The sequence below is a fragment of the Micropterus dolomieu genome, linkage group LG20, assembly GCF_021292245.1.
Source record: "Micropterus dolomieu isolate WLL.071019.BEF.003 ecotype Adirondacks linkage group LG20, ASM2129224v1, whole genome shotgun sequence".
Taxonomy (NCBI): domain Eukaryota; kingdom Metazoa; phylum Chordata; class Actinopteri; order Centrarchiformes; family Centrarchidae; genus Micropterus; species Micropterus dolomieu.
This window is the reverse complement of record NC_060169.1, coordinates 13,805,254-13,826,535: the sequence shown is the minus strand read 5'-3', so window position 1 is coordinate 13,826,535 and position 21,282 is coordinate 13,805,254.

Sequence of the window (21,282 nt, the reverse complement as noted above, 5' to 3'; positions counted from 1 at the left end):
AAATAATGTTTTGCAGATATGCTCACTGTCAACATTTTGGACATGGCAACTCTGTTCGAAATAATGAAGTTTGAATTTTATGTTTATGTACTCCAACTGAACTTCAACTGTGTTGTATGTGACTACATGTAGTCACCGTGCAGTTTTATGTGAAACTGCTTATGCAGCTGTCTTGACCAGGACTCGCTGGAAGAAGAGATCTTGAATATCAATAGAATCTTCCTAGCTTAATAAAGGAAAAAAACAAAAACAAAAACGTATGTGAATCTGATGTTGTTTCATTTTTGTTAAAATTGCATTACGGAAATACAACTGCATAATGAGGTTAATTTGTTAACTTAGGTTCGGGAGCGGGGCCAAGCCTAAGCCACACCTCCAATCACCTGTCAAGGCTACATATAACTCTCCGCTCAGCCTGCCCCGCTTATTTCCGATTGCTCGATGCAAGTCAGACAACGATCTACGCTCAACAGCACACGCTTAACAGCACACTTGTTTCTTGTTGAAGATATTTTAGGTTTCTTTTTGTTTTGGAAGATTTAAACCCCCCAAAAACTTACCCTGGTTTTATTTTCATGTGAACATTATGTCATGGCTGCAGAAATTCACATTTCAATAATGTTTATGTTTAATGTTGCAATGACACTGCATACTCGGTGGTAATCATTGCTTCACTAGCAAGGACCACGCCACATGATTTAGAGGTACATGCAAATATATAATGCATGGATTATGGAAGATGGATTAATGCATATAGAGGGGAAGGGTGATGGTGGAAGAAGGATGTCCACTGATCTGAGAGGATGCACAGAAGAGGGACTCAGTGTGGGGGTTCCGTCTCGGAAGTGTTTTCGCCCGAGCTTATTTCAAGCCCCCCCCAGACGGTACCTAGATGAGACATGAGAGAGCTGTGCCCTGATTGAATAGGAAGGGATGAGGGGATGAAGGGAGCAGGGATGGGGGATGATGGGATGAGGGATGTAGGGATGAAGGAAGCAGGGATGAAGGGGTGATGGGATGAGGGATGAAGGGATGAGAGCAGCAGGGAAGAGGGGATGAAGGCATAAGGGAAGACAGGATGAATGGATGTTTATAGGGATGGATGGATGAAGGGAAGGGAAAGGGAGAGTGGGTCAAGCGATCTGAAACAAGCGTACTGTTAAGTGTGTGCTGTTGAGCGTAGATCGTTGTCTGACTTGCATCAAGCAATCTGAAACTAGCGGGGCAGGCTGAGCGGAGCGGTATATGTAGCCTTGACAGGTGATTGGAGGTGTAGTTGAGGTGTGGCCGTGCTCCCGAACCTAAGTTAACAAATTAACCTCATTATGCAGTTGTATTTCTGTAATGCAATTTTAACAAAAATGAAACAACATCAGATTTACATATGTTTTTTTATTTTTTATTTTTCCTTTATTTAGCTAGGAAGATTCTATTGATATACAAGATCTCTTCTTCCAGCATTCCTGGTCAAGACAGCTGCATAAGCAGTTTCACATAAAACTGCACAATTATTTTGTAGCATTACATGTATATTAGCGCTGTACTAGAGCTCCTAAATATTGGACCAGTTTCAAAATAGACCAGTGACCTTTCCATCCTGACTTACGTAGATTGAATCGCAAAAGGTGACTGATCCAAAAGGGACCCAAGGACACAATCTGAATGGACCTAAGGTCACTGTTGACATAAAATTGTTGCCAAAAATTAGTAGTATATAAAGGTAATTTCTAAGAGACAGGTTTGTAGCAAGATGGTAACATTACATACTGTGTAAGCTTACAGCTTTTTGATCTCTTCGTTTACACTTTTAAGATCTGTTTTTATACTGTTTGTATGGTGCAAAATAAATAAAAACTGAAACTAAACTAAAGTAGTAAATGTAGCAAGTTTCTACCAGTGCAAGATTGTTGAGCCATAGTTGAATTACAGGGTAAAACTGACGTACATTTTCTCTTCTTTTCTTCACTGCCGTTAGCAATACAGACAACTCAGTCTGCCAGTCTGTCTTCAACTTGTGTAATGTCCCTCACTTGAGGTGTGCATCACCACGTTTACCTGTCAAAACATTTTTGAGGGATCCTGATGAAGCGGAAGAGTGGCAGTTATGGAAAACATCAAACTATTTCCCATTGGGAAGCAAGTGCAGCTGGTGTCATAATACAACACATGGCACATCTCCGCCTGCTAAAGATTTGCTTCAGTGGAGTATCTGACATCTCCACAACAATTTCCTTAATTGACATAGTTAAGTATGCACCCTCCATCTCTGAATTGTAAATACCTGCTGTAATGTAGTGTAAAATTATTATTCCGGCAAGAAACAGTCATAATTTGCAGCTGTCAGTTCTGCCGCATATTAATTTCTCAAATATACTGTTGTTTAGGAGCAATTACTATGAATGGAAGGTATTGCACTGTTTTGCTACCATAAACTGTTCGTTACCTCACAGGCAGGCTATCTGAATCCAGCGTCAGTTCCTAACTTTTAATTGTTAAATCACCCTTCAGTATTATTTATTATTATTATATTTAAACTGAGGTTATCTTGGATGTGCTATTAATCTTTTGACAGGGGCTTTAGGAAATTCTTAAACACAAGCGTACTGACATATTCACTGCACGTTTAAAATGCTATAGTGTCAAGTTTTAAAATTCTATGTGGACTTTATTCAATGTCAGCTTATTGATAGCATGTTAACCTTCAAAACAGCAGCCTTCTGTTACAGAGGACAGGTCTGGGAAGGGAATGATGGAGAGGGAGGGACTATTAAAAATAGGTTAAGCTTGTCTCTGCACTATTTCTAACAGGCTCAGTTTGTTCCCTCCGGGGTCTCAGTGATTTGGAGTGTGACCCTGACCCTTTGCTTCTACACAAAGACAGACAGACAGACGCATGCATACACGCACACACACACACACACACACACAAAGTTCTTCGCCCTGAAGATTGCTGTGCACTTCACTGGAACTAAATCACAGTGAATGTACTTGTCGGTTCCACTGCCCCTTAACAAGATCTGTGTAGCTGCTTTCGTCGCACAGTAGAGTGCCTGACTGAACGTGACTTAGTCTCACAGAAGCATTAAAGAAATACAAAGGAAGGACAGGTGTCACCTCTCTGATCATGTTGATGTGACTTCACTCTGCAGGCCCTCCTGCATGTGAAGTCCCATGTGATCAAATAACAACCTGAAGATAGAGTTAGATATTTGTTTGAAATATGGACAACATCAATTAAGGGTCATGAAGGTGTATTAATACATGAATGAATATCAAACGGAAGGATAATAGCATGTTAGTTTCAACTCACCAACCCTCAAGTTATGTTTGTTCGCTTGGTTTCACATTCCCTCAGGCAACAATGAACCACTTCTTTGGCAACATATTAGGTATTAATCCAACCATCGTTTCATCAGTTATAACAAGAGGGGCATTAAGGATGAAAAGTAGTGTACTTTTCTGAAGAACACAGGCCTGTACCATTATCAATCACATCTAAGTGAATCTTGGCAGAGGAAACTCTTACTGTCATCAGACTCCATTCACCATGGGCAATGTATTAGCTTCACTTAATATAAAAAAGGAACATTGAGATAATAAAGATGGTCCGCTGCACTTTCTGTTGTAAGTTCTAAGCACCGGACATCTGTGTTTGGAGGTAACAGTGCTTAATGAAGTGAAGAAGTTTTTGCTTTTTATTTCATTATTCTTTGGTTCCTGTAGAGCAGGGGTATTCAATTAGAATTCAAAGAGGTCCAGTTAGAGAAAATGTCCCGAAGCAAACGTCTGGAACATCAAAACGACTAACTTGCGTTATCATTCAGTACCATATATAATTGTTTCAACATATTGTAGCGTCCCTCAAATGAGAAGCTAGGAGAAGATAGCTGGTTTTGCTAGTTCTTTATTTCTGAACAAAATACAGGCTACTGTGGGCTGTAGCCAACGCCAAAAAAAACTCTGCCGTCACCCAACGGTACGCGCTAGCTTCAACTCGCTCTCTCTCCTCACACACACCCTCCCTTCGGCCTAGCAGGAATAATAACAACCATCCCTCTTAACTCTCTGCCAATCACAGGTACGAACACAGTTGACTGACAGGCTTCTAAACATATCGCACATTACTCACAGGCAAAACACATTCACTGACATCCTGGAACATTGGAAAACACAGTGCTTAAGGTAAACAGCCCTTTCTGCCTTAGCTGACTAGAACAATCTTAGTAGTGACATTCTGACTCCACAATAAACACCAAGTAGTATCCAGTCCGTTACAATATGTTTTTAGTCAACAACGGACTGTCAAATCAAATAATATTTCAGTCAGTTTTCACATCAAACTGGTGGGATAATAAATAATAACTACTCTAATAATAAATTCTAAATTTAAGTAAACTAAAATAAAGTTCTAATTTTTAGAACAAATCAAATAAAAAGTGTAGCTTGAAGTGATGAAGTGTAGTCTTAACCAATTTTATAATAAACACTCAACACATCATAACAAATGAACAGCTGTAATGTCTCCTCTTCTCTTTCATTCCCTCTTATAAACCTCTTTCCTACTTTCTCTTGTTCAGTGAGAAACGTGAGCTCTAGTTTGTCCTGCGAGCTAGGATTGGAGATCTACGAGATATTCTGGTTCTGAACTGCCCGTGGGAGGAATGTATATGTAAGAATCTGTACATTCTTGATTAAAAGCCATGTGAAATCTCTTTTCCCTTTCGTCTCCTCAATTCGTGTGTGTTTCCAAAACGTTTCTGGTGAATCTCGCAGACTCGACTCGCAAGCATCGAAATGCACAGATTTGATTGGCTGAGCAGCGTCACATGAGACGATTGGAGCACATGCGATTGGTCTGTGAGTTTCCTGGGCCGCTAAACCAGTACAGTAAATGCTAGAAAAGCTGCGCGGGTTAAAATAGAAACGCTCCGTCACGAGGTAGTAAGTCTCATTAATAAATCGGCTGTAGGTCGGCGGTCCGGATCCGGACCCAGCCGCTGTCCTCTCCGGACCACCGACCTACAGCCGATCGATCCACCTATTAGTGACCACTGCTGTCCACCTATTAGTGACCACTTCTGTAGAGGAACGTGATTGTAGTGTTTTAACATTAAGTACGTTCCTTTTCTACGTTCTACTGTCCATGAATATCACAAACAGGATTGGTGACAAAGCGCAGCCCTGGCGAAGGCCAACCCTCACCTGGAAAGAGTCCGACTTACTGCCGAGTACTCGGACACAGCTCTCTCTTTGGATGTACAGGGATTGGATAGCCCTGAGAAGGGCCCCCCTCACCCCATACTCCCACAGCACCTGCCACAGTATCTCCCGGGGGACCCGGTCATACGCCTTCTCCATCTACAAAGCACATGTAGACTGGATGGGCATACTCCCAAGCCCTCTCCAGGATCCTTGTGAGAGTAAAGAGCTGGTCAGTTGTTCCACGACCGGGACGAAAACCGCATTGTTCCTCTTCGATCTGAGGTTGACTATCGGTCGAACCCTCGGTTCCAGCACCCTGGAGTAGACTTTTCCGGGGAGGCTGAGAAGTGTGATACCCCTGTAACTGGCACACACTCTCTGGTCCCCCTTTTTGAACAGGGGAACCACCACCCCAGTCTACCGCTCCTTGGGCACCGTACCCGACTTCCACGCAATGTTAAAGAGACGTGTCATCCAAGACAGCCCCTACACTCCCAAAGGTTTTATCATTTCTGGGCAGATCTCATTAATCCCTATTATTATTATTACCTCCTCAGTTGAGGTCAACAGGGTCCCATCCTTACTGTACACAGCTTGGACGGTTCCCCACTTCCCCCTCCTGAGATGGCGGACAGTTCTCCAGAAGCAGTTTGGTGCCGACCGAAAGTCCTTCTCCATGTCTTCTCCGAACTTCTCCCACACCCGCTGCTTCGCATCTGCCACGGCAGAGGCTGCAGCCCTTCTGGCCCATCAGTACCTTGCAAGCACCTCCGGAGTCCTCTGAGACAATAAATCCCGGAAGGCTTCCTTCTTCAGTTGGACGGCTTCCCTGACCACCAGTGTCCACCACGGTGTTCGAGGGTTACCGCCCCTTGAGGCACCTAAAACCTTGAGACCACAGCCTCCCACTGCGGCTACAGCAATAGAGGCTTTGAACATTGCCCACTCATGTTCAATGTCCCCAACCTCCACAGGGAAAAGCTCCTCCGGAGGTTTGAGTTGAAGATCTCACGGGCAGGGGCCTCCTCCAGATGTTCCCAGTTCACCCGCACTCCCCGTTTGGGTTTACCGGGTCTGTCCAGAGTCTTCCCCCACCCCTTGACCCAACTCACCACCAGATGGTGATCAGCTGACAGTTCCGCCCCTCTCTTCACCCGAGTGTCTTAAACATGCGGCCTCAAATCAGATGAAACAATTACAAAATCGATCATTGATCTTCGGCCTAGGGTGCTCTGGTACCACGTACACTTATGAGCATCCTTATGTTCGAACATGGTGTTCATTATAGACAATCCATGACTAGCACAGAAGTCTAACAACAAACACCCACTCGGGTTCAGATCAGGGAGGCCGTTCCTCCCGATCACGCCTTTCCAGGTATCTCCATCTTTGCCCACATGCGTGTTGAAGTCTCCCAGCAGAACTATGGAGTCCCCTACTGGAGCCCCATATAGAACTCCATTCAGGGTCTCCAAGAAGGCCGAATACTCTGAACTGCTGTTTGGTGCATATGCACAAACAACAGTCAGAGTTTTCCCCCCCACTACCGGCGTAGGGAGTAAACTCCAACGTAGCCGGGGACTTGTGAACATCCCCACACCCGCCTGGTGCCTCACACCTTGAGCAATTCCAGAGAAGAATAGGGTCCATCCCCTATCAAGGAGTATGGTTCCAGAACCGAGACTGTGCGTGGAGGTCAGCCCCACTAGATCTAATTGGTAGCGCTCCATCTCCCGCACAAGTTCCGGCTCCTTCCCCCCCAGAGCTAGCCTCTAACGCCCGGGTCTGGTCCATTGAGGCCCCTGACCTTCACTGCCACCCATGTGGCAGCGCACCCGACCCCTGCGGATCTTCCGATGGATGGAGGGTCCAAAGGATGGAGAGGGGGGTGCCACGTTGCTTTTTCGGGCTGTGCCAGGCTGGGCTCCATGGCAAACCCGGCCACCAGGCGCTCGCCGGCGAGCCCTCCCTCTGGGCCTGGCTCCAGACGGGGGCCCTGGGCTTACTCCGGGCAGGGTCTCTCCTCCTCTTCCTCGTTTTTCATCAGGTGTCTTTATGAACCATTCTCAATCTGGCCCCTCACCTGGAACCACTTTGCCTTGGGAGACCCTACCAGGAGCGCTAGGCTCCAGACAACACAGCCTCCAGGCTCACCGGGGCACACAAACCTCTCCACCACGATAAGGTGATGGTTCCCGAAGAGGAGACCAGATTCATTGGATCTGAAATGTGGTCAAATCTAAGAGACCCAGGCCAAGAGAGAACACCAATGCTGAGTGTACCCTTGAAGACCGCTAATCTATATTGCACCATTATGTCCACCTCATGTATAGGAGGGTTGTGATCTTTCTTCACCACAGTAGTCTGACAAGTCATTCAGCAATCTTCTTTGTCTGCCCTGTTTTACAGTGACATATTAACCACATAAATTACAGCACTTACATAGATTGTTTAATTCTGTCTAATAATGTAATGTACACATAAAGAGTGCAAACTCTGAATTATACCCTTAATAGTCCTTCACAGACAACCCCTTGATTTACTGAGCATATTAGTGCTGCTATAACATTATCAGTGAGGTTAGTATTTTATTTAATTTATCAACCCAGAATGACCATCTGATGAGACCAAAATTAGTACTGTAAATTAGTTACACACCAGTAAATTAGCTGCATACTGACCTTTTCATGGGCTGGTGCACATAAACCCCCAGATGCAACTAAAATACATCCTCCCTCAGACAGCAGCCTATAACATGGATCTGTGCATGTGGAGGACTTCCAGGATCAGGTGTAATTGGCTTGAACCGCCTTGTGACTAATGGACAGTGGCTGGGACATACAGCAGTGACACAAAAACAACAACAAAAACAACACAGCAGAATACAACAGAATGCAGAGGTTGCTGAAATCCACATCAATGTTTATCTAAAACAAAGGAAATAAACAAGAAAGACAAAAAGATGCCGTTTTACATATTTGTCACGTCTCTCTTCCAAATGCTAAACAGAAGATGGAAATCACATTTGTGAGTTGAACAATGAACATCAGTCATGATCAATAACAATCAATTTATGCAATAGAAGCGGGGCCTAAAAGGGAAAGCTTGACATTTTAAATTCAAATGTTACTCTCCCATACAAGGGATTTGTAACTCTGGGAAAAAACAACTTCTACTCTTATCCTTCAGCAAGCTGCATGGCTTGAATTGTTAATTCATCCTTTACTGCTACCATGGAAGCAAATAAGCTAGATTGTGGCTTGTGGTGTCTATTAGTTTGAAAGAGAAATGGTCATAGTAACTGACTAACTGAAGAATCTGCCTAATATTGTTCCTGCAGTGAAAGTTTAATAATTTGGTATAATGGTGTCTCTTTTACTGCAAAGGTATGGTTATTGATGTGGAGAACCATATGCTATTTGTAAGCCTGAATATGACTTGAATATGAAATCTTATATCTTGGAATTGACACAATTGGTGTGTGCTCATCCCTATGTCCTATGTTTCCAGCCTGTCTGTCTCTTGATATAAACTAACATTGTAAGAGATCGGTAAGGGTTATCCTTGCAGATTGCAAGGATAAAAAAAACTGTCTTGCCTGGGAAACATACATTGAACATTTGACCTAGGGAAAAAAACATTGCAGAGAACATAAAACCCTTGAAAGGTTTCCTTAATGTGTCATATAAAAGGATATTGAACTGGGGAACATATGAACCTGGGGGCATAGGGCATAGAACCCTGGGAACATAGATATGCTCCCTGTTCCCTCTCATGTTTGCTCACTTCCTGTAAAAATACTATTGAATTCTGACACCACCAACATGGTAAAACATGGTGTAGTCAGATTTAGAAGTCTGGAAGATTTTTCTAGTGGTAAGAGCTTCCAAATGTTTTAATAGACTTGTCCAAATATTACAAGAAAAAAGTTGTGTTGCATCAACACATATTTGTGTTTTTGTGCCAGAGTGATCAAAATGGCAAAGGCACGGTTACAAATCAATTAAGACTGAATGAAATTCCACCAGCAGAAAAGACAGAGAACAGCTCAGTATACTGAAAGGAAGAGACAGATGGGAAACAAACAGGCTCTCAGCGTTGCTCTGCAGAGTGTAACATGCTATTTGTGTGTGTGTCTGTTGGTATGTGTGTCCAGCACATGGGCACGATCCCTGCATTATAATGTAGTTTGTTGCCAAATCTTCTACACCCACTGCTGTATTTGTGGAGGAAACTGTAGAGCTGATAACAAATATATGGACTACTTGTACCCTGGTTTGGATTTAGTTTTGGGATTATCCCATGTATGTGTTTGTTTATGTAATCATCATATCCTGATTACTGTTGGGGATTAGGGTTAAATGGCATCAATATTTATATATATCAATTATATAACAAAGATTATTATTACTATTATTTAAGAATTAATAATATAATATAACTTAAAGTTATGTTAACCTCGGGGCACCACTCTTTAACAAGATAAAACTGATATTCAATTACCTAATTGAGTTGTGTTAAGATATACAGGGTTCGTACATTCATGAAAAACCTGAAAAAGTCATGAAATCTGAAAATGTCTTTTTCTAGGCCTTTTAGAAAAAACAAAATCCCCAAACTTTTGGAAAAGTAATGGAAATTATTTTTAATAACACTAATTGGGCGTGTTTTTTCCGACCTGAAAATGTGACCCAGCTGAATCATGCACATGTAAAAAATATATTGTCGCACTAGCTGCTCTGTCCTCTCCTATGCGTTTGGTCGAGGGCGGAGCTCAGATTGTACAGACACAGTGGACAGCACATAGTTCAATTCATAACAGAAGTTGTTTAATTGCACATTTCATATAGAGCGGGTCTAAAACCATACTTCTTTGTAATATTATTTAGGGCTCTACAGTGCAAGCATTATACTCGCATATGCCCCTAAAAATAGATACGTGTCCCCTCAAAGTCGGATTGACAGCTGTCGCTCTGTGGCTGCTTGAGTAGCTTGCTATACAAAAACAGCGACAGAGATGCATCATCTGCAGCTAATGCAGTAAGACAGAAGAAAATGACGATACATTAAGGAAGGTTTTACTAGCTGGCCATTTTGCTATATTGGGTGACTTTTGTTGCTGCTACAGCAAATTTTCAAAACCCTTTGTTCTGCATTGATGGTTATGATTATTGATGAGTTAGCACTTAGCATTAACAAATTAGACCATTTAGTTGCAGAAGAATTTAATGAATGACAACAATTTACAAAAATGAAACTGCTGTATTGTACAATTGGAATTAATATTATACCAGTGGTAAGTTATACAGTATACTATTATATGAAATCATAATGAATATAGTAACATTACATAATTAATATATAAACAGTATACTATTAAATGAACATTATACTTTTTATAAAAATACACACTGCCAGGGAAATGTAGATTAATGCTGGCGAGGATACCAACTGCAAACAGGGCATCTCTCTTCTCTACTACCAAGCAAATGTCGATGACAGATGCCTTATCCAAACATGAAACTGCAGATGTACTATGGGAGCTTCTAGAAGTCTAATTATGTGATCTGTGTAAAGGTGCCAATTAAAAAGAGTTTGTTAGCATGCAAAGACTGTCTGTGTGAAGCATAGCATTCCTGGCATTTTAGCATTGGCTGAGAGCTACAGTTTTGCAATAACCTCACGTTAAATGATTACAACAATAAAACCTCAGTAAAAAACACATAATGTACATTGATCACAGCTAAACAATCCTCTGCTTAGCCAACTAATGTTACAGTTAAGCTATGGCAGTGGTTCTCAACCTTTTTTGGGCCAGCGCCCCCCTCTCCATTATCCAGGTCCCTTACCGCCCCCCCATCAAAAAAGATGTTGCCCTGAATATTGTTGATTTTTTTATTGTTACAATTGTTATTAAAAACATGGAAAATGTAACAAAAAGTAATTATATTTAACTAATAAGTGAATGTTCCTCCCAGAAACTGTGTGTGAAGCCAGATAGTTTTCTTGGATGGGGCACTTCATAAGTCGGGGGTTTGGGGGTCCTCAAACACTTAATTTACTGCATTCTGGTGAAAATTTCTCCCCTAATTTCTACCTTTTCTGCACCAATTTATGGTGGAAATTTTATCGCGCACGTAGCCGACCAATAGGACGTCGCTACCGATATGTGCGTGATGTATAAATAACAGTGTCCCTCCTGCCTCAGCATCCGACTGCCTCTTCAGCAGACGGCGTCAGAGCAGCAGGGCTCATCGGTAGAGGGCTCAGCCTGTGCTTATAGAACTAGGGTTACCTTATCGTAACCTTCGTACTATCTCACACAGGCCCTCTACTGGACTCTATGGGTACAGTGGGTGGAGCCCGATGACTGTCCACCCTAGCCGCGACAAGCCAAAGTCCACCACACCAACCACAGGCCGACCAAAGCCCCGACCACCACATCACCTAGTGACAGAATGGTGGGACACCCCTGAGAAGGTCGCTGGACCAATAGGGGCTTGGCCTGACCATTAACACCTGGACTGCCCTGATTTCTCACTGGAACGTCAGGCACCCCTCTACACCCAGTAGTCACCAGATCCTCACTTTTCAGATCCTAGGTCTCACTTGCGACCTGGATCCCGAGAAGGAACCTGACATATTCAAGAGATAGAAACGCACAAATGGGCACAGTAAGGGCCAAGATGCCATTGTGCAGATCTCTTCGACACACACCCCGCTGAAAAAGGGTCGTAGACACTTCCACACTTCCGAGTGGAATGTACACGCACCGCTAAGGGTGGGTCTGTTCCCGCCCGTGTACAGGCTTGGGAGATTCACTCACAAAGCCAGCTGGCTCTTGGACAGGGTTTTACTGACTGCACTATCACTGAAACAGATGAACAGCTGACCAGTGCATGGAATGGGGGCTGTGTGCTCTACATAGGACGTTAGCCTAGGACACATGGACACAACAGATGCACTCTCACCTCCCTTGAACGCACTACAGCCGGTGTGACTGTGGTTGACACGTCACCCGGTGTTGACGTCAGCCTCAAGCTCACAGCTTCTCTGTGAAGCTGCGGCAGGGTAGACAGCCTTGCCTGCTGCAACAGGCACTACGAGCCGCTCGTGGAGGAAACGAAAGCAACCGAATCAGCGAGCGATCTCTTTTGTCCCGCTATACAGAGAGAGACCTGACTTTGGCTGTGTCTCTCTGGCTATAGCGGAATCGCCTAGCTGCGCTGTGACCGCTCGGCGAAAGAGATGTTGGCAGGGCAGTGTGTCTGTTTATGTAACAGGCTTTCACCTCCTGTGAGCTAGCAATGCACCCGTGCGAGTCCTCATGGGCACGCTAGGAATGCAGACTCGGCGGTCAGGCTAGCGAAGTGGACGCCCGGGCCTCACCCACCATCTCACTCGGTTCTGACCGGGAGAGCGGCGTGGGCCGCGGGGCGAACTGTTAGCTTAGCGTCGGTGAGCTAGCAACGCGCCTGTGCGAGTCCTCGTGGGCGTGCTGGGAATGCAGCGCTACAGTAGACTGCTGCATTGTCCAGTTTCCACGGTAAGAACAGCTTGTTTCTTACCGGTTTCCACATTCTGAAAAACCTTACCATAGTTTTACACAAGCAGCACATGTAAAACAATGGTGTCTTGAACACCAGATGGGGGATTGTGGCAGCGTCAGAAGGTCTCTCTCCCTCCATAACGTTCACTTGGCCAGTCGCTCCCTTCCCCAGCCGCAGGTCGGCTGGCGGGGGGGCCTGGACTCGTCCGGGCAGAACATGGGTCACCTCGCCCAGGTGCAAAGATCAGTTTCTATAAGTGGCGACTCCATCCATGGAGGTGGTGAATTCAGTGAGCAGTTCGCCGTTTGCTGAAGAAAAAAGGATGCTGAGGCAGTAGGGACACTGCTATTTATGCGTCACGCACGTATCGGTAGCGACGTCCTATTGGTCGGCTACGTGCACAATAAAATTTCAGTGGTCAAGGGCGTGCGTGTGATCGGAGGAGGTAGTACCCATAGAGTCCAGTAGAGGGTGGAGCCTGTGTGAGATAGAACATAACTCAGTGTTTCCCACAGAATGACAATATAACTGTGGTGCAGCTATATATAGCATGCTAGCCTCGAAAACCCAGCTGTATTTTAACGTTAACTTAGCTCTCCTCATTAGGCTCCTTACATGTTTGCTAACTTTTAATAGCTGGGTCTCCGACATGAGGGAGAGAGGGCGAGAGATCGAGGGACGGAAGGGGGAGAGAGGGACGAGCGAGAGGATGTGCTGCTCGAACAAGCGCCACCTGCAGCTCGCAGTCAAATACATTTTTAAATAGGCCTAGTAAAAAAAAAATCGAGGATGCTTTCAGGGTAAGTCCGACAGCAGAATATCCCTCTTGTAAATGTGTAACCATTGTGATAACAAGACATTCACGGTGTATTCCTCAGAGAAATAAACACTTTTCCACCAAGAGAGATTTTACAGAGTTTACACAGTAAACGCTATGTGGGTAAAATTTTAGAGATGATACTCTGACTTCCCGTTTCCATGAAGGCAGCACGAAGCTGCACCACAAGTTGCTGAAGGAGAAAAAATACACAGTCTCGTCCAGTTGCAGTGGACTAAACTGGCACGTTTTAATGTTGCAGACCACAGTTTTTTTGCAAGTAATTTAAAGTTAAAACTCATATTGTTGTGAATCTTCAGACGCCCCCCAAAAACAGCTCAGCGCCCCCCTTTCCAAAATATTGCTTCCAGCGCCCCCCATCGTCCTCGGAACGCCCCCGTTGAGAAACACTAAGCTATGGGAAGCTATAATGCCTAGTTACCTTATCAAGTCATAAAAGAAGTTGTTTGCTTGTTGTCAGCCAGGTGGAGTAGAATTGTGTTTTGGTGTCTCTGCTGTGTTGTGTTCCAATAAAGATGAGAGGGTCTGGTGTTATGCCGGGTTTTGCATGCCTGCCGAGAATTGCATGCACCTCCAAATACTGCTTTTAAATGCTATACTATTCTTTGTGGGGTTCATCAATGGTGATAAATGATTTGAAGTACATATTTTATTACACTTAGTAAAAGTACCATTCCTTGTATTCAGCACATTTATGTGGTGATAACCGCGTTTGATCCATGTGCACAGCAAAGTGTCCTAGACCTAAGAGGTGCATGCATAATTCAGCAGAACAGATGATGTAGGCTACCTGCCGAGATTTGCATCAGAGTCAGAATCAGAAGGAGCTTTATTGCCGAGTAGTGTTTTACACATACGAGGAATTTGCTGTGGTGATAAGGTGCTACACGTAGACAAACATACAGTCAACATAAATAAATGTGGAAATATATAAATATGGAATTGAAGAACAACGTTGCAGATATATACATGTGCATTATTCTGGGTCTGTGCCGTGCAGAAGTAACGTAAAGGAAGAGAATATTGTGTACATATAAATATATAAACTGACAACATAAAAATATACAACAACAAACAACAAATATTTGCGATGTGCCAGGTCTGAGCCCGACACGAGATGAAACGGTATTTACATGTGCAGAGACATTTGTATCGTTTGCAAGGGGGGAGTGTCAGTGGGGGACCCGAGCCTTGTTAATGAGGCTAGTTGCAGATGGAAAGAAACTGTTTTTGTGGCGAGAGGTTTTGGTCCTGATGGACCGCAGCCTCCTGCCAGAGGGCAGAGTCTGAAACACTTTGTGTCCGGGGTGGGAGGAGTCAGCTGCAATCTTTCCTGCTCGCCTCAGAGTCCTCGAGGATTACAGGTCCAGAAGAGAAGGAAGATTGCAGCCAATCACCTTCTCTGCAGAGCGAATGATGCGCTGCAGCCTGCCCTTGTCCCTGGCAGTGGCAGCAGCGTACCAGATGGTGATGGAGGAGGTGAGGATGGACTCAATGATGGCGGTGTAGAAGTGCACCATCATTGTCTTTGGCAGGCTGAACTTCTTCAGCTGCCGCAGGAAGTACATCCTCTGCTGGGCCTTCTTGGTGAGGGAGGTGAGGTTCAGCTCCCACGCTCAGCTGGGAGAGCTTGTCCTGCAGCAGGGCCGGGATGATGGTGTTAAAAGCAGAGCTGAAATCCACAAACAGGATCCTGGCGTAGGTTCCTGGGGAGTCCAGGTGCTGGAGGATGTAGTGAAGGGCCATGTTTACTGCATCATCTACAGACCAGTTGGCTCTGTAGGCGAACTGCAGGGGGTCCAGGAGTGGGTCTGTGATGAATTTTAGGTGGGACAACACAAGGCGTTCAAAGGACTTCATAACCACAGAGGTCAGGGCGATGGGTCTGTAGTCGTTTAGTCCAGTGGTCCTTGGTTTCTTGGGGACAGGGGTGATGGTGGAGGCTTTGAAGCAGGCTGGCACATGGCATGTCTCCAGTGAGGTGTTACAAATGTCTGTGAACACCGGAGACAGCTGATCAGCACAGTGCTTCAGGGTGGATAGGGAGATAAAGTCTGGCCCAGCTGCTTTGTGGGGTTTCTACCTCCTGAAAAGACCGTTGACTTCCCTCTCTGTGATGGAGAGATGAGGGGAGGGGGTAGCCAGCTCTGAGGAGGGAGGGGAAGATGTGGTGGACTGAGGCTGAAGCTGAGCAGAGGAGTCACGGGGGATGGTGTCCGATTGACTCTCAAAGCGGCAGTAGAACTACGGCGAGAATCGTTTATGGAGTGAGGGACTTTGGGTTTATAGTTTGTGATCTGTCTGAACCCCCTCCAGACAGAAGTGGCGTTGTTTGCAGAGAACTGGTTTTTTAGTCTCTCTGAGTACAGTCGTTTAGCTTCTCGCACCTCCCTGCTAAACCTGTACTTTAACGCCCTGCACCTGGCCCTGTCACCACTCCTAAATGCCTCCTCCTTTTTCAACCTTAGCTGTCTGAATTTAGCTGTGAACCAGGGTTTTTAACTCACCCTGGTCCGTGTTGGAATGCAGCTGTCCTCACAGAAGCTGATGTAGGACGCCACAGCCTCTGTAAACTCATTCAGATTGTTGGTAGCCTTCTTGAAAACATCCTAGTCAATGCAGTCCAAACATGCCTGGAGGTCCTCAACAGCTTCACTAGTCCACTTCTTTGATGTCCTTACTACAGGTTTACAGAGCTTTAGTTTTTGCCTGTAAGCAGGGATCAGATGGATCATCACGTGATCAGAGTGTCCCAGTGGAGCGCGTGTGACAGCGTGATAGGCACTGCTAACTGTGGTGTAGCTTCACAGCGTGAACGACAGCGTGAACGACAGCGTGAACGACAGCGAGCGAGCCCTTCACCAAAATGTCCAATAATTCCACTGATGACGCAAGAAAAATGTGAATTAAATCCGCTGGAGTTGTTCCCCTGATGTTCATGAGCTCCTCCCTGGTGAAAGAGCACCGGGAATCACAGCCGAAAACTGAATTAACACACAAAAACAAAACAAAGTGCACCAAACACCGAGGCAGCTATACTCATCACCATCTTGGATGTTATCCGCCTCTATTCGCAGCATAAATGAGCGTTACCACCCGTGAAATGCATGCAATTCTTGGCAGACACACAGAATTCGGCACAACACCGGCTGTACTGTCTGTTCTCTTCAGATTTAGCCGCTGGCTAACTGAGCTGGTTGCAGGGATCTTAAGAGCTGATAAAACAGAGAGAACAATGTTGCTCTATGAGTTTTGTTGATGAGGGGACATCCAAAGTCACAGGTCACTGACCAATCGTAGCTGTAAGCAGGGCCCATGGGCTGACTTCACACTTCACAAGTGTGACTTTCTGAAGGATTCTTGGGAAACTGAGTTCACTTCTCACGTGATGAAAGTTCAGTTATGATCACAAACTTCATCTGTAAAGTCCCTTTCATCCCAACATTAGAGAAACCGATTTTTGTCATCTTCCTGTACTGGTATTAAGACCTAGCAGGCAGTGTCCAGGCAGCCATCAACAAAACAAGAATCATCCCCAGTTGCTAAAATAAAAATGACAGACTGATGGTGATTTATATAAATTCAATCCAGTACTTTGCTGTATAGTACACATTATCTACTTTTTTCACACTAGTAACTGCATTACTGAAATTGCTGAATTCAAATTCTTGCAATTATAGTAACTTGCATTTTATTGTACTTGATTGTTGGTTATGTTGTGGAGCACCGTGCTGTTAAATGATACACCTGATAACTGTAATGTATTTTCTTGTGGCTGTGTTTATCTGACAGTTGCCACAGACACAATATCTGAAAGGATAATTTAAGGAATTGAAAAATTTACTTTAAAAAAGTACATATGAAAATGAAAACCCTGGTTAAATTACTTAAAAACATCACATCCCACATAATGATCAAGGTCAAGAAGTGGTTGATTTTTAATTCTCTAAATTTCATCAAAACACAGTACTGGGTTCAAGATTCAATAAAGATTAATTAAATATATTACATGCATGTTTGAAAATTAAATTACAATTTTACTTCTATCTTTATATTCAGAATGCGTCCCACAGTCAAAAACTACCATACCACTACTGCATGTTCTACTGTAGGTTTGCCTTACCTACCAATTTTGTTTGGCTGTCATTGTTTAATAAAATCTATTAAAAACTGTTTATGGAGACATGTTGCTGCATTTACAGTTTTCACGGGTAATGGTTGTTGTTGCAAAATAACTGATGACCACTTAAATCCCCTGCTTGCAAAACATTTAACCTTAATATATAATTTTCATATTAAGAGCATACTGTAAACATATGTTTGTCCCACACATATTAGCAACTGCAGTTAAGACAGTGGCCCATGTTTTTAGAGAAAGGGACCAGAGGGTGTTTTCCAGTGTTATTATATTGCTGAGCCTCTGTGTTCAGTGTTCTGGAAGGGAACCGCAGGGAATAATATGGATATTTTCATGGGAGTGAAGCATGTTTAGTGTTGGAATTGGACTTGACAAGAGTGCTCCTTGTTACCTCTCCAGTTTGTGATATACATGGAAAGGAAATCAGGAGACAGCCTATTTGCAGATGGTGTCCTTTTGACTGAACAGGATGATGTCTTATGAGCAATGGAGAAGTTTGTAGCTGACTGTAATGTGCTTTAATGAGTATAACAACAAGTCATCATACCTAAACGACAAAATAGGTCGATTGTCAAGTGTCCCACAACGACATATGTAAATATATAGAAAGTACAATAGCATATATGACCGTTTCCCAAAAAGATAGGTACGAGCACCAGCGACAGGCTTACCAGACCTTTAGTACGTTACATACTGTAAGTCACGGGACCTAAGTCACATGACATTAAACACATGGAAAACATAAGAAAGAAGTTTGGTTAGATTTAGGCAACAGAACAAAATGTTGTTTAACTTAAACCATGTCAACTTTGATTTTCTTTCACACGGGATTCGAACCTCGGTCTCCTCACTCATTCCCTCACCCAACTACCCACCTTACATGGATTATGACACCCTTTATTCTTCACCTGACTTCTTTTGCCACTACAGGTTGCGGCATAACTAAAAACGTTTATATGAATCGTAATAGCTATTAATAATTGATCTATACAGCAGGACGGGCTGGAATGTAGGCAGTCCAAAGTGTCCTATCGATGAACACGGTGGATTGCTCAGTCTAGATGAAGTGACTCAGTGAGAGAGTAAGCTACTTTCAATGAAAGGACAAACTTGAGAAGGTTAAGGCGCCTATGCCATAGAACGCCTCCTAGTCACTTCCTTGTGGAGGCCATACCAAACATAAGGTTAGAGAAGACGCTGCTCCTCACTAGAGTTCATAGTTTCATTACTTTATTTCCAGTTTCTGTTGTTTAAGGTCTAGAATTGAAGGTTTAAAAATCCGTAGTTACGCTTTGCTTTTGATGACATTGGAAACAATCACTGGTATAGTGGTATCAGTAATTCTGTTGTGAAGTTTTCAGATGACACCACCATCATCAGCCGAATTTTAAACAACGATGACACTCCATATCGGGAGGAAATAGATGATCTTTCAGAGTGGTACTCATAGAACAACCTACAGCTCAAGGTCAGCGATACCAAGGAGCTAATTGTTGATTTTAGGAAAAAGGAGATAAAGACACACATTCCTGTCTACATCAGTGGTTTTTTAAGAAAGCTTAAGAAGGCCAAATTCCCGTGCCAAGTGCCTGACTGAAAACATCACTAAATGGCACGGGATGTGCACGGTCCAGGACCGGAGGGATCTGCAGTGGATGATTAACACTGTGTAAAATGTAAAATGGTGTAAAATTTGTCTGGCAAGCCACTGGCAGGAAGGTAGATCTCCCATTAACAGGCTTTGCTTGACTAATATGCTTTCATCAATGACATTGCTGGACCAACTAATAAGTCATGAGATCTGAGGTATACTGAGATATTATAGGTAACAAAACACAGACCGATGTTTTATGCTTCTTGTCATCATATCTAAACTTTTGTTTTATTCTAGAGCACACAACAAATCAATGTGGCCAGATTCTGGCACAAGGTACCATGCCATAAATAGGCTCATGTTCACAGCTGCATACACAACATGATTTGTTTCTTTTGAATACAATATTTACTTGCTTAAATGTGAACCAAACTGCATGTTTCAAACAATCTGAATGATGAGGAAAGAACAGAAAAGCAGGAAATGGGAGGCAAATGGTTTGGTGTGCATTTTCTGAGCTTAACAAGCTTCCTTGAAACAACCTTCGTGCCAAAGTTATGCTCACACAACTTCAGTTATGGATGGCTGGTTGCTGACTTCCATAAAACACATTTGTATATTTGATCCGGGATATATTGTCATGTTCTCGGCCAGCAGTATTTATAGCTGGCATTCTCTGCTGTCAGGGAAAGGTTGCTGAGATAGACAATGCGTTGGAGGGTTCAGACAAGTCTTGTGTAGAGAAAGAGTCAAGATATTGACCCCTATTACAAAGCTCTAGTGAAGTATTGTACTGTAAATGTGCAGTACAGAGACACACACACACACTAATAGCCATAGTCTGTGTGGTATATCTGCTCCTTAATCCTAATTTAGGTGTTCTATTTAGTCGTTGCTGAGGCTTGTCCATCGACAGACACAGTTTATCCTTTATCGTAAATTTTTTAAGCAAGTATCCATGTTCTCATTAAACTGTTTTAACTGTCTCCTCAATACGACATCCTCACAACCTATTTCCAATAATGGCTGTTCTGGGATGTACATTACAGCTACAGTCTGCCTATCTGTTGTGTAAGGGCTCTCTGAGGTATTGAAATGTGTGTCTGAGCCTTGTCCAGGGGCTGCTGATGAAAATGCATGAGGGTGGTTTTGCCCTTCACTTATCAAACTTAGTACATTACACTGTGTGCTGAATCACAGGGGTGCTAACTCCAGTGTTTATCAACTTTGGATTTAGTGCACCCACAGGAAGACATAGTTTGGCTTTGTCCTCACTAAAACCACCCATTCTGGTGAAAAGAGTGCTATGACAACGTTCATTTGGTTCCATTGTTATGCAAATCATTTTCAACCAGCAACTGCAGTACCGCAATTTTGGTATACTGAATTAGCAGCAATAACTGAATACTGTCAGTAATCAGTGTTTAACCCGCAGAACTGTGGAAGCAAAGTAAAATACATTTTATTTGTACAGTGGGGGAAAAAAGTATTTGACCCCTTGCTGATTTTGCAGGTTTGCCCACTTACAAAGAATGCAACAATCTACAATTTTAATCATATGTACATTCTAACAGTGAAAGACAGAATCCCAAAGAAAATTCCAGAAAATCACATCATATGAATTTATAAAAATTGATAACAATCTGATGAGGAAAAACAAGTATATGACCCCCTACCAAACAGCAAGTATTCTGGCTCCTACAAGCCAGTTAGTCTTTCTTTAAGACACAGCCCCAATCCCAACCAATTATCTACATCAAATACACCTGCCTCACCTCGTTACCTGTATAAAAGACACCTGTCAACACCCAAACAACCAGCATCCAACATCACCACCATGGGCAAGACCAAAGAGCTTTCTACGGACATCAGGGACAAGATTGTTGATCTGCACAAGGCTGGGATGGGCTACAAGAGAATCGGAAAGCAACTTGGAGAGAAAAGATCAACTGTCGGTGCA